This window comes from Eumetopias jubatus, unplaced genomic scaffold (genome assembly GCF_037043125.1).
Source record: "Eumetopias jubatus isolate StellerSeaLion01/CBP00866 unplaced genomic scaffold, mEumJub1_p1.0 scaffold_16, whole genome shotgun sequence".
NCBI lineage: Eukaryota > Metazoa > Chordata > Mammalia > Carnivora > Otariidae > Eumetopias > Eumetopias jubatus.
The window spans coordinates 18,287,738-18,302,162 of NW_028274822.1; positions in this window are offsets into that span (position 1 = coordinate 18,287,738).

Sequence of the window (14,425 nt, forward strand, 5' to 3'; positions counted from 1 at the left end):
AATGGTTACACGTTCAGGCTCTGGAGCCAGCAGACCTGACTTCAAAAGCTGACTCTGGCACCCACAGCTATGTGACCTGGGATAAGTTATCAGCCTCTTTGTGTTCCAGGCTCCTCAGCTGCAGAATCAGAATAAAAACCTTCCAGGAGTTGGGGAAAGATTACACAAGGCATGCAAAGGCCTTGGCACAGCTCTGGGTCTGTATTAAGCTGTTAATAAATATGAGCTAAACAGCTTGGGCAAGTTTTCAGTGTCTTTTTCTGACCCCATAAATGACCCACTACAGAATGCATGGGAAGGGATGTACTTGGTGAGGCATTTTCCTACAGAAAATGGCAGAGATCAAGAAGCTCTTTGATTATCTTTTTTAAAGAACATAATAGGCTTTCCTGGGACTTATGATACAGACTCATTCTGCCTGGTTTTAAAAGTTGATATATTGCTTATGTTTAGCATACCTTTGTGAACCTTCTAAAGACAGTCCTAGTAGGATGATTCCCTTATTGCATATGGGTCACTGAAAGTCATATGATGTAAAGGTACCAAATTAGCCAAAAAATAAACTAGCGGGCAGGAATCCTGTGCCGGGCCTAAAGGTGGAAATGGCAATTACCAGAGGGAAAAAATCCTGGGGATGGTGCTTCACAGAGCAACTGCGGTACTGGGTATGGGATTTTTCAAGCCTGGCTTGATAGCTACTTAGTAAATTAAAAAATAATTAGGACATTTCTGCAGAATATCACTTAACAAATTTCATTAGAAATGGAACCTGTATGGGAGACTAGGAGAGAGTAAACAAGAACTACAGAAATGAAAGACCCCTCTGACCGAGGTTTTCTAGGGGAGCTGTTCATTTGGACACAAGTACTTTCCTCTGCCACCTCCATGACTGCCTACCTTTTGCAAACATGGCTCTGTGCCCCTGTCTAGTTCCTCACCAACTCATACCTACCAAGAGTAGATACCAGGCATTTTGGATGGGAAAGCTGGGAAGGATGATGTCTTTCCTTAGAGCTTCATTCAGGGGCGCCTGGGTGGCGCTATCGACTGAGTGTCTGACTCTTGGTTTCAGCTCAGGGTCATGATCTCAGGGTCATGATCTCAGAGTCGTGAGATCGATCCTCATGTCGGGCTCCGTGCTCAGCCCAGAGTCTGCTCAAGATTCTCTCCCTCTCCCTCTGCCCTGCCCGCTTGTGCTCTCTGTCTCTTTCAAAATAAATAAATAAATCTTTAAAAAAAAAGAAAGAGCTTCACTCATTTATTTGTGTTTTCTTTCATCAATTCTTTAAATAAAATATGTTGGTTATCATACACCTTGCTGGACAGATAAAGGGTAACAAAATCATCCTTGACCTCCTAATGCTTATGGTCTTGTGGGAGAGAGAGGAGTAAGCCTAAGTAAGCAGGCACTGGGTGGTCTGGCGAGTAGGCGTACTGGCAGTACTGTGGAGAGCTTGACAATAGAGGGCTGATGGGAGAACTGGAGAGTACACTGTGGCAGGTTGGCAGGGTTCTTCATAGGGGGCAACATCTGAACTGGGTTTTAAAGTATGAGTAGGATTCATTAGGTAAAGAGGCTAATTAAAAATGACATTCTAAGTAGAGGGGAGATGAGGAGGCAGGGAAGATTACAGTGGGCTTGAGGAATGCCAAGAGATCATGAGGTGACAGCCATAAAAAAGAAGCGCCTAGAAAGGGAGTGACGGCCAGATTGTGAAGGGTCCTGGATGACATGCTAAGGAGCTGGCTGTGTCCTTGGCAGCCCTGCTCATAGCCGCCTACATTTAAGAGAGGAATGGCTCAATTTCATTTGCACTGAGTGGATGTCAGGGCAGTTGGAGGTGGGCCCATGGGCAGATGGGAACAGCAGCTGCTCAGGTGGGCGTCAGGAAGCCCCAGTGTGCCTGAATTTATCAATGAACCCATTGACCACTTTCTGTTAGGAGGTACTTGCTCCTGAGTAAGGCGCCAGGGAGTTGACTTTTGGAAGGGCAAGTGACCCCTCTAGATGACATGGAGATCATAGTCCAGGGAGGTCAGGGACAGTCCACTGGGAAACCACTCTTTGGCCACACGTGCCTGGAGTTCTTCCAGCACCTTATTGCCTGACTTCTTAGTTTCTACTACATCTAACAGTGGCCACGGGGGGGCGGGGGAAGATTTTGGGACTCTGGGGGTTTCCACCTCCTATTTTCCCATGGAAGAGACTTTATGAGCTCAGAGTCGGTAGGGCCATTGTAGTCAGAGAAAGCTTCACAAAAGCCCTCAGATGGAACTGAAACTAGAAAAGATGCATGGAAGTTTCCAGAGGAAATGGTAGCAGAGGGCAGACCAGGCAGGGGCAACCATGCTGAACAAAGATGTGGAGGCAGAATAGAGAAAGGCATGTTGGGACCAGCAAATAGAAAAGCCCGCTTGGAATAAAGTGAAAACAGCCAAGATGTAGAGAATACTTATTATGTGCCAGGAGCCTTTTATACATAATCTGTAATCTTCACTCCGATCTGGAGAGGAAGGTATAATTATTTTTACTTCATAGCTGAAGACACTGATGTTAATGATTTTGTTCAAGGTAAAGCCTCGTTGCCTCTAAAGCCCACCCTTTCTGCTATTCCATACTTCTTGTAAGTGGTTCCTGAGACAGAGCTGGAAATGTGTGCAGCCCTAGGAAATTTGGAAGCGTCATCTTTTGAGGGTGAGAATCAGTTCATACTGATGAGGAGGAGGAGTAGGAGGAGGAAAAAGAGGAGGAGGAAGATGATGTTGTATAACATTTATTGCACACCTACTATGTGTTGGGTATTATCGTAGGCATTTTAACAACTGATCTCATTTAATCTCTATTCCATCCCTCTGAGGGATGACCAGCACTTCAAGAATGAAGAAACTGAGGCTCAGTGAGCTTAAGTAAGTTGTGTCTAAGGCCACACAACTAGTGTGTTCCAGAAGAGGATTTGGCTCCGGTGTGTTCTACTGGTATTCCAGGGCTCAGAGGAAGAGGGGCTTTAACGTCCTCTCTTGGTCATTGCGTCTCAGGGTTACAGAGGAAGAGAGTACATAGCCACGTTTAAAAAAGCTACTTATTCATAAGAGTGGAGGGCCAGGGGAAAAAACCAGAAGGATTCATCTGAAGAGCAGTGGCCTGCTCTGGGGCTGGAGGAAGCTTGTGTAGGGCTGGGGCCTGCGGATAGAGGGCCAGCCATCCTGTGAGGTCAGCCAAGAGACAGCACCTTCCTTTCATTATATCCTTTAGTGCCCGCACAACACTCAACCCAGCTGGTGCTTAGTGTGGAAAGAAGGCAGGGAACTTCTCTGCTCTGCAGACTACCTGAGGTCCAGGGTAAGGAGAAGTTTCGTCTCCAGTACAGATTGTAGAGAAAGATCATACACCTGGACGAGTATTGAAGAGACCATGTTTAATGAACTTAATTAGTTATATTAAGCTAGATTAATATTAATGCCTGCACATAGTACAAAATATAAAGCACAGGAGGGATGCATTGGGAACCTAAAACTCCCGCCAGCCTTATCTCCTTAGAGACAGCCACTGTTGCCATCCGGAGATGCTCTATGCATTCACAAGCATATGAGTATTAATTTTTAAACATAATTGCTGAGACCAGTTTAAAATGATATTTATTTCAAGGTTTCTGTCTGTATCTTTACAAAAGACATTTTGCATAAAATTTTAACATTTCAGATGTTTGCAATGATTACATTTTCTAGAAGCTGAGGAATTACTCATTTTGTGCCTACAGACGAATGCTTCTCTTAAAGCTCAGTGAAGCGTCTCTATGTGAAAGGAATACAAGAACTTCAAATAGCCCTTTCTTCATTGAATAAATAAAATATATTTGGAAAGCTGTCTTCAGGCTTTTTGTGATCCAGTCCCTAGGAAATTGTTTGGAAGGAGCTATTATGTTCAATTGTGTTAATCTCCTAGGTCCTTGCATAGAATTTCCACTTTTCAAATGTTTGCAGTGATTATTTTTTCTAGAAGCTCAGGTATTGTACTTGGAGAAGCTACTTGAACAATAATCTTACAGTTAACTTTTAAGCTTTTCTTATGTCTATTGTGTCTTTTTATTGCGCTGACTATGGATATAGGAAATCACCCACGGTTAGTGCCACCACAATAACATTACCTACGTACCATCAGGGGAGGTGTTTTTAAAAGAAATCTAATTTTAGATTTCATCGTGAGTTTTGGGGCAGTTTTTGTCCCTTATGCTTCTAAAATGGTAATTGTCAACAACATATCTTTGAGAGTAGGAGAAAAAACACTTTTGTTTGTATATTATTATAACAAAAGTCAGTAAAATTTCCATGTAATTATTAAAGATGCATTACCACTTGCTGATTTATTGATAGGTATTGCTTCCACAGAGGAAATGGTAGGGATTGTTGATGGATGGATTACTAAGTAACCCCCTCTCTGGGTTCTGGACCCTCTTTCCCAATTATAAGCGTGCAGCTTAGCTGACATTTCTTGTGCTCTGTTCACAGAGAATTCACAGGGATAAGAGGTCGCTGGACTTCTGAATATTGAAAATTCCAGTCTCAGTAGGGGCGGTGGGGGAAGAGACTGAGCTATATGTTTTAGATTCCGTGTTCTATATCAAGTTACGTTTGCAATAATGCTATGTGATAGCATTTCTATTCCTTTCCATAGATATGGGAAAAAGAGACTCAGAGAGGTTAAGTAACTTGGCCAACTTCACAGCAGCTTTTTTAAAAAATGGGATTTTAAAATAGGACCGAATGACTGCATGGTTAGTCCTCTTTTCACCAAGCCTTGTTGCCTCCCGTGCTAGAAGCTTAGGATTTGTACACTGGGGCATGAAACAGTCTTCTTTGAAGTGGATGTTTCTCATCAAAAAAGGAGCCAAGGATATGGTATCCACCTTGGTTTCTGTACCCCTTTCTCCTCATGGTTAGCTTTTGAACACAAGGGAAGTAACTTCTCAGTTGATGAGATGATTAATATAAACTTATGAAGAATCTCTTATCTCTTTGTTTCAAAATTCTATTTTGTTCTGTCATTGTACAGTTTTATCTGCCAAAGGGTCTAGGTCCTGTTGGAGGTGGGGTAAGGTGAGGGACTATCTGGCTTTGGGTGTCTGTACTTTTGTTTTGAGGAGGGTAGTTTTGAAGCAACCTTTCCTGCAGGTGGAAGAGGTTGGGTGGAGAGTATTGGAGGAGTTGCAGGCAGATCAAGAATGTAATTAGCACCTTCTCCCTCATCACATCTGAAGTAGAAGGAGCCAGACAAGGCTCAGAGGCGAGAGCAAGGTAACTGATCTTCCCCAGCATATCTCTGATGCCTACACCAGTTATCTGACACCTGGCTTAATTCCTATGTAGGAGCTTGCCTATCTTTTTATTCTTGCTCTGAGTTCAAGCTGCTTATTAGAAAAAAAGAAACTCAGCCATTATGTATGCTATTTACTTGACAAAGAATTGTATTTCTTGTCTTTCTCCTGGAGGAAAACATCAAGCAAAAGTGAGTAGAGAGCATGTTACCATGCTGCTCTTCACATCTGTCATCTGTGGACCTATTGGAACTCGGGCGCCACAAACAGGTACCGGGGCTCACCTGCTAGCAGGTGCTACCTCAAGGGCAGTCAGAGAGTGGCAGATGGAAAGTATTGCTTCATTTCTTGGGGATGAGGCGTGACATATTATAGAGATAGGCATATTCAGGTACCTGAAGCAGACCCCAAGGTGGTCAATGAATTCTACTGTTGGTTTTGGCTCAGATCTTGGATAATCTTTCCCCATCTACCAGGGGAATTAGGCTCCTCTGAGCCAACTATAGGATAGTTGAACAAATAGAACAAAATAGAATTTTGAAACGAAGAGATAAGAGATTCTTCATAAGTTTATATTAATCATCTCATCCACTGAGAAGTTACTTCTCTTGTGTTCAAAAGCTAACCATGAGGAGAAAGGGGTACAGAAACCAAGGTGGATACCATATCCTTGGCTCCTTTTTTTAAATGAGAAACATCCACTTCAAAGAAGACTGTTTCATGCCCCAGTGTACAAATCCAACTATATTAGGATCTTGGGGGTAGCTCCCAGGCAGGCATCTGTGTGTCTTAAATCTCTTCAGATGATTCTGATACCCAGTGGGGATCAAAAACTATTACCTGCATTACCTGCTATCACAGATGCATCTCAATCTCTCCTCTGCCTTCCCAATTCTTTATAACAAGTAGGATTGACAACTAAATGGAAACCTTATAACATTAAACTTAATTTTTAATCTCTGTAGCAGCATGCTTCACTCTTGAGTTTTATGTTGGATCGCTGTGTGATTTAGCAATAGTAGGTAGGATTTGCAAGACTGTGGAAATAGGTCCTGTGCCAGGCTAGCTGTGAAAAAGTGAGAGTTGCCAACAGCCTTAGACCTTTAGATAGTGGCTGCGAGCACTTATCAAAGGATGCTTTCTTTGTGAGCTCAGTGGAAAGGGATGCTGGTTCCACGTGGGTCTTTATAGTTGATAATCACTATCTTTAGGGCCATCTTTGGGGAAAAAACTGACAACCATAAGAATCTTACATTTTTATAGCACTTCAATCTTTTTTCAAAGCGCTCTCACATCTATTATCCCATCTTGACCTCCCAAGGAAACTGTGAGTTGGGCACAGCAAGTATTTCTATCCTGATTTCACAGATAAGACGCACAGAGGTTAAATCACACAGCCAGCCAGGAGGAGACTGAGGCTAAACAACTATGTCTGATGTTAAGACTGCTAGTTCCACTACTAAAAAAAAATACCCTCTTTTTATTCTCTGCTAGAATCTAGCTTCTACTGCTGAAATCACTTTATTTAAGGCAATGTTTCTCAACTCTGTTTATTTAGGTCACTTGAACAACTGAAAAATAATTCCAGGGCCCAGGCCCCACCCCAGACCAACTATATTAGGATCTTGGGGGTTAGCTCCCAGGCATCTGTGTGTCTTAAAGCTCTTCAAGTGATTCTGATACCCAGTGGGGATCAAAAACTATTGCTAAAAGCTGACCAGTGGCAATCCTCATGTCAAATTCAGTGGCTTTTTCTTCACTACTAGCCTGGGCCCATTGGACAATAATTTCTTCTTTAAACTCACTCCTTTTTGGTTTTAATGAAATGATACTCTCTTGGTTCCCTATTCTTCTCTAGCGGTGTCCTCCCACTATTTTCTTATTTTCTGTTTTACCATCTTTGTTTTTTCTTCCCAACTTACATGACTTTGACTTTGCTCTTTTCTCTTCATGGTCACACAGGGTACAAGGAATAGTGTGGGAGGTTGTGCAAGGGGTCATTTATTTGCAAGGGCTTGGATGTTAGAACATAAGCCACATAAGAACAGAGGCTTTATTCCACTGCAGCTGCAGCTCTAGAACCTAGGACCATTCTAGAACCTAGGACAGACTCATGCTCAATGATTGGATGAATGGATCTGCTTGACTGAATCTCATACCTGTGTGTACAGTCCTGACCTGCATTCCAGTCTTGCCCCTCCAATGCTATCTCTTAGATGTGCCACCATCTTCTCAACCCCAGCCTGTTCAAAACTGAGCACATCTTCCTTCCTTCTACAAAATAGCTCTTTTAAATGTTTTCTAACCACATCACTGTTTCCAATAGCCTCATCCTTCCAGTCCTGGAAATCAGCTTTGAGTCTTCTTTCTCCTTTACCAAGGCCTACATCATGGTCTCCCCATTTGACTGACACTGCCCTGCCCTTGGATCCTGATGGAGAATCGGTGCTAGGCTGTGCTCTGGGCACTGACTGGACCAGGAGAGGATCCATGCATCCATTGGCCAGTTGTTCAGGGAGGAAGGCTCTCAGTTCCCTTGGAATGTGGAGGGAGAACATGGAGAATGTTAGTGGCAGATATGGGGGAACTACCAGACTGACTTTGTGAGCCAATTTGCTTAGACACCAAATAGCTTTCTGAATTCAATTCCAGGTCCTGTGAATCCTTTGTAGAAATTAAAATTTTTTAAGGTTGTTGACATGAGAAAATTCTGGCAACACCCATCCATAAGTCCAATTATATCGATGTCAGTACTAGTATTTCTTCCTTCAAAAATAATATGCTTTTCAATTTGCCTCTTTCTTTTTGTACCATCTAAACAGGTCATAACTACCTCCTGCCTGAACCAGGTAATAATTTTCTAGCAGGTGTACTTTTTCCTTCTGCCTAGACTTTCTACCTCTAGTTAAACATCTGGGGAAACTCGTATTTGTCTCTTTGAAAAGCTTTTTGCAAGATTAGGGAGGAAGAATGGCCCAGGGATTAAATAAAAGAATGGATCTGGAATCAGCCTGCCTGGGCTCGAATCCAGGGATCAGTTAACTAAATTGGTGACCTGGAAAAAGCTACTTAATTTCTCCATGCCTCAGTTTCTTATCTTAAGATAGGAGAAAGTAATGACTATGTCAGAGGGTTACTGAAGGGATAAAATTTAGTGACCTATGCAGTGCATTTAGCACAGTGCCAGGTGTAGAGTAAATGTCAAGGTATGTTGGCTTTATTATTGGCATCTCCTCTGAGAAAGCGTTCCGGTTTCCTTTTCATTCCCTGCTCATCCCCTACTCCCCACCAAAGAGTTAGAATTAGGAACTTCTCTGCTTTCATCAATTACTTATTTTCCTATTATTTTGTAATTTAGGGCTAAGCAATCTTTTCATATACTGAATTTCACAATGATTATTACATTGAAATTTGGGTAACTTTACAACTACCTTGGAACACAGTGAGACTCCTGACTAGTGCCTATAACTGGCTCTGTTGGCAAACTCTCCAACACCTGTCTTCTGCTCAAGAGCAATTCTTCATCAATTCTGCTCTTGAGCAGAAATGGTAATTCCATTTTCTTACTACATTCTGCTTTGAGGGGAGCATGAGCTCCTTCTGGCCAATGAGACATGAAGGGAGGTGTCTGGGAGGATTTCTGAGGAAGATTATTACCTCAGTTTTACATGATTCCTAAGGAAGAGTAGTTGCTCTTCTTCCCCCTGGACATTGTTGTGTTTATTGTGAGGTTTGGAAGGGTGGCGGCCAACCTGTGACCATGAGGGGAGATAGTTGAGGACAAACCTAATGCTGTAGATGATAAGGTAGAAAGACAGAAGGAACTAGGTCCTTGAGGACTTTGCAAAGAATTGGTCTTGCTTTGATCTTACAGCATCCCTTTGCCATGACCTCTAGCTATGTGAGAAAATAAATCTTCTTTATTTCCTAAACCAGTTGAGTTTGGGTTTAATTTGGCCAAAGGCATCCTAACTGACCAAGTGCCCATGCCACATTGTTTAAATTCTGATGTTCATTAAAAAAAATCTAGTCCCTGGTCTAATGTCTCTGGGACCTCTTATAATTTTTTAAAAGATTTTTTTAAATTAATTTATTTGACAGAGAGAGACACAGTGAGAGAGGGAACACAAGTAGGGGGAGTGGGAGAGGGAGAAGCAGGCTCCCCTTGGAGCAGGGAGCCCAATGCAGTGCTCGATCCCAGGACCCTGGGGTCATGACCTGAGCTGAAGGTAGACACTTAATGACTGAGCCACGCAGGCGCCCCTCTGAGACCTCTTAAAGAGAGACTTTTTCTGATAGTGCTAGATGAGGACAATATTTCAGTACCTGTGAGAGAAGATGAAGGAAAGGTGGGGGGAGAGAAAAAGATAATAGGGAAGGAGGCATAAGAGAGTGAGGCTCTCTACCCCCTCCCCCCCCCCCGCCGGTCTATGAAGGACAGGTTTGTAGCCTTATAAGGGCTCCAGGAACATAGTCCAACACCTCCCTTGCATGTGGACTCAGCTCTTCTTTCTTCCTGGCCAGCTCTTGTCAGTTACTTGATAAAACAACATATGGTGTCAGGTTTGTTTATTTCTCCCTTACTATTGCTTAAAGAACTTCTCTCTGCTTCTAATACATTTCTCCAAAGCATCTTTGAGTTCAGCTGAATATTATGCCTTCATTCACTAAATATTTAATGAGAACATTTTGTGTGCCCAAGCAGCATTGCATGCTCTGGGGATCTAGTGGTAAGTGACAAAGACAAGGTCCCACTCTCATGATACTGTGAGAGTGACAGATGATAAGTGAATAAAATTATTTCATAGGGTGCTGGGTGCTATGTATAAACTGTAAAAGGGGATGTTATAGAGGACGTGACATTTGAGACGAGGCCTAGTAGAGAACAAGGAGCCAGCAAGTCAGTGGCCCAAAAGTTGGACTTGGCATGTGAGAGTTACATAAAGGTTAATATGGGCGTGTGGTAAGAGGGAGGTGGGCTCCTGAGCCCATAGGCCCTTGTAGCTGGTGGAATTGGACTTTATCAGGTTGCAGGGTGAAGCCCTTGGAAGGTCTTCAGATGTAGAGCAGTAGGGTTAGATTTATAGTTTTGGAAGCCACTCGATACCATGTGCAGAATGGTAATGGGGGGGGGCAAGAGTTGAAGCAGGAAGGACAGCTAGGAGCCCACTACAGTGGTCCAGGTAAGAAGAGAATGGTTGACAAGATGAATAGGAGCTCTGTCCTCACAGAGCTCATTGTCCTGTTAAGGATACAGATGAATAAACTGGAAATTCTGGTAGAGTATGTGCTACAATAGGAAATCTTACAACCTGTATCCTATAGTTTACTTATTATGCTTCCTGGTGCTATGGGGACCTAGTTTGTAGGGGACCAGGTTGGGCAAGTGGGCCAGGGATTTAGCAACTGAAAAGCAGGTTTTTCCATCTAGTAAGGAGGGAAAGACTCATTAAGCACATGCAAGGCACGTCTTATGCTTTTTTGATGTACATATGCACATGACTTTTCAAGTGAGATTTTAGGTCCTTTGCAGTAAAGTGATGCTTTTTTGCTTTTTGTAACCTAAGTGAAACCTGGTATACATTAACTGCTCAATAAATATTACTCAAGTGTTTGTCAATGATTTCTGCACTCAGTTGAGAGATAAAACAAGAGTCTGGTACTTACTAGGAAAGAGAACTCAGTAAAGAACTTGCGAGGAAATAATAGATACCACCAAACTGGGCATTAGAAAGAGTTTAATAAAGGTATAAGCAGGACTTAGGGAGCAGTTAGGGGATGGTGAAGCATCATGGGGCTAATGACAGTGAGGAGCTCTTCCTCCCCTCCTGAAGGGCAGGAAAACAAGAGACTACCAGAACTTGCACAGGGTAGGTGAAGAGGAGGACAACCTACAGGAGCTGGGATCTTTAGTAGAACATGCAGCCAACCTATGGCAAACAGATGCATGACCTCACACTCCTTCCAGTCTCTGATCTCCAGCTGGGATCTTGGGTTAGCTGAACCTAATACCACTGATGCAGTTCAGACCCAGGTCCGCATCCCAGGGCGTGAAGCAGACTAGATCAGAATGGAGAGTGGCTCTGGAGGTGGAAACAGAGGACATCTGACAACAGGTATATTGGCTCTTCCCATCTCCCTTCTTTTTGGAGCATGTACTTGAGAATTGCAGTGGTCGTGCCTATGGGAGTCTGAGTAAAACTATCATTATCGTCATCATCACCACTTCTCCTTACACAAAAGGAACCTGAATAGTTCAAGGTAACATAGTTCACGTGGAAGAGCCAAGATTTCACCCCAAGCCTTTGGACTCCTGGTTCAGTACTTCCCACCATCACACTCAGTGTCTCCCCAGCCACCTGCTCCTGTCTGCACATGGATGACTCATCTTCATCTTTGTAAGATGCTGGCAGCTCACCACAGAGGATCCCAGCCCAGAACCACCCAAGCCTGCACACCCTGCAGCTAAGTATAATTTCCTATTTGTACTGTGTGCCTCATCACTCTAAAGCCCCTGGGAGCCCAGGAGCCACGCCACATCCCGGGGAAGTGCCAAGTGCCAATTACGGCTGGGACCGTAATTACCAACGAGGAGGTCCCTGGTCTGAATGATCTCTCCTCTCAGCAGGACACAGTGTTCTGTTGCTGTGCCTGCTGCCAGGAAGGCTGCCTTCCAGAGCTGACTCCTCCCTGGGCAGGGAGATGTCTGTGGCAGGGACCGCTCCTTTGGCTTTGAGATCAGGAGCTCTTTTCCAAGGGGTCAGCCCAAGAACTATCAAATGGAGACACTTGGGGCTTCAGTCAGCTTTGTACATTAGAAGTAGTGGCAATTCTTGAAGATGGAGGGGATTTAGGAAGAGGGGCCTAATAGGAAAATGAAGAACGAAACTGTACTGCATGTTTATTATGTTAGGCACTATTCTAAGCACTTTATATGTGTCATCTAAGTGAATTCTTAAAACTTTATGAGGGCGTTGCAGGTATTACCCTGACAGTTCATCTGTATTTCAGTCTTCTACCCCACCCATGTGGATACCTGCGGCTCCCCCTCCTCTCTCTCCCCTCTTCCTCCTTCTCGCTCTCACATGATGACTTTGCTGAGAAAGTGGAAGCAACCAGAATAGAACTTCCACAGCTGCATGTCCTACCACCTGAAGAGTCTGTGTCACCGTGATACTATCCGCCCTCCCTTGTGTTGCCATGGATGAACTTCTGACCTTGTACCTGTGCACTAGACCCTGTCTGCCCTTGCCTCCCCAAGGACATTCTTTTCCCTGCATCATCGAATTGTTGCTGTCTGCCGTTTCACTGCCGACTGCCTACCAGCACACTTTCATTTCCCCCATCCCTAAAACAATTCTCTTGACTCCACACACTCCTCCAGCTACCTCCCCAGTTTTCTGTTCCCTTTTATAGCAAAACTCCTCAAAAGAGTTGTCTGTTCTTTCTTAGCTTTAATGAGGAACAGTTGACAGATATAATTGTATATATTTAAAGTGTATAATGTGATGATTTGATGTACATATGCATTATAGAATGATTACCAAGATGAAGATAATTAACCCATCCATTACGTCACTTAGTTAACATAGTTAATACCCCTATTTGTGTGTGTGTGTGTGTGTGTGTGTGTGTGTGTGTGTGTGGTGTCGATGTTTCAGATCAACTCTCACCAACTTTCAAGTGTACAATACAGTGCAGTTAACACTAAGGTATTATATGCTTGAAAAATTGTCTATTCTTGATGTCTCCAATTTTCCCCAGAACCCACTCTGACCAGGCTTTTGCCTGTACTTTTCCAGAGAACCCACTCCTGCCAAGATCACCAATGACTTCCCTGTTGCTAAATCTAATACTGATACATCTTTCCGTCCTAAGCTTACTAGACTATTAATATCATTTAACACAGGTGATCACTCCCCTCTTGGAACATTTTTTGTTTCTGGATTCAGGGACTTCACGCTCCTGTGAGTTTTCCTCTTCCCTCACTAATTGTCGCTCCTCATTTTTTTTTCCTGGATTCTCCTCATTTCCCATGAAGGCCCCCCGGACTCAGAACTCAGACTGTTTTTTTTTTTTTTAATCTGTACTCATTCCGTACATGAACTCAACCAGTCTCCTGGCTTTAAATATGGCTGAATATTTCTGAAATTTTTTTAGTATTTCATTCATGAATTTATTTATTATTGAGGTGTAATTGACATATAACATTATATTATTTTCAGGTGTGCAACATAATGATTTGATATTTGTATATACTGGGAAATAATCGCTACAATAAGTCTAGTTACTATCTGTCATCATACATAGTTACATAATTTTTTTTCTTGTGATGAGAACTTTTAAGATTTACTCTCTTGGTACCTTTCAAATATGCACCATGCCCTACATTACAACCCATGACTTAACGATCTTATAACTGTAAGTTTGTACCTTTTTTACCTCCTTCATCCACTCCACCTACCCCCCAAACTCTCTCTCCTCTGGCAGGCAATATTCTGTTCTCTGAGTTTTGTTTTATTTTGTTTGTTTTGTTTATTAGATTCCACATATAAATGAAATCATGCATTATTTGTCTTTCTCTGATTTATTTTATTTAGCATGAAAATTTGTAAATTTATATTTCCTCTGATATTCCTGGCTTATTTTGTTCTCCATAACACTCATTACCACCTGACATGCTATATATTTTGCTTATCTGTTTGTTTTACCACAATCAAATGGTACACTCTATAAGGGCAGGAATTTTTAAAACTTTATATTATGGAACATTTCAAATATACAATAAATCCCTTATATTCTTCATGCAGCTATAATAATCACCAACTCTTGGTGAGTCCTGTATCATTCATACCCCGCCACCCCACACCACTGGATTAATTTGAGGCAAATGATAGCCATCATGCCATTTCATCCATAAAGACTTCAGTATAGATCTCTAAAAGACAAGGACATTTAAAATACAACCATAGTAATTCCTTAATATCGTCAACTATCCAGTCAGTGTTCAAATTTCTCCAGTAGTCTCACAAATGATTTTTACTGTGATAAAATGTATATCACATAAAATTGACACCATTTTGGTAATTTTTAAGGGTACACATCAGTAGCAT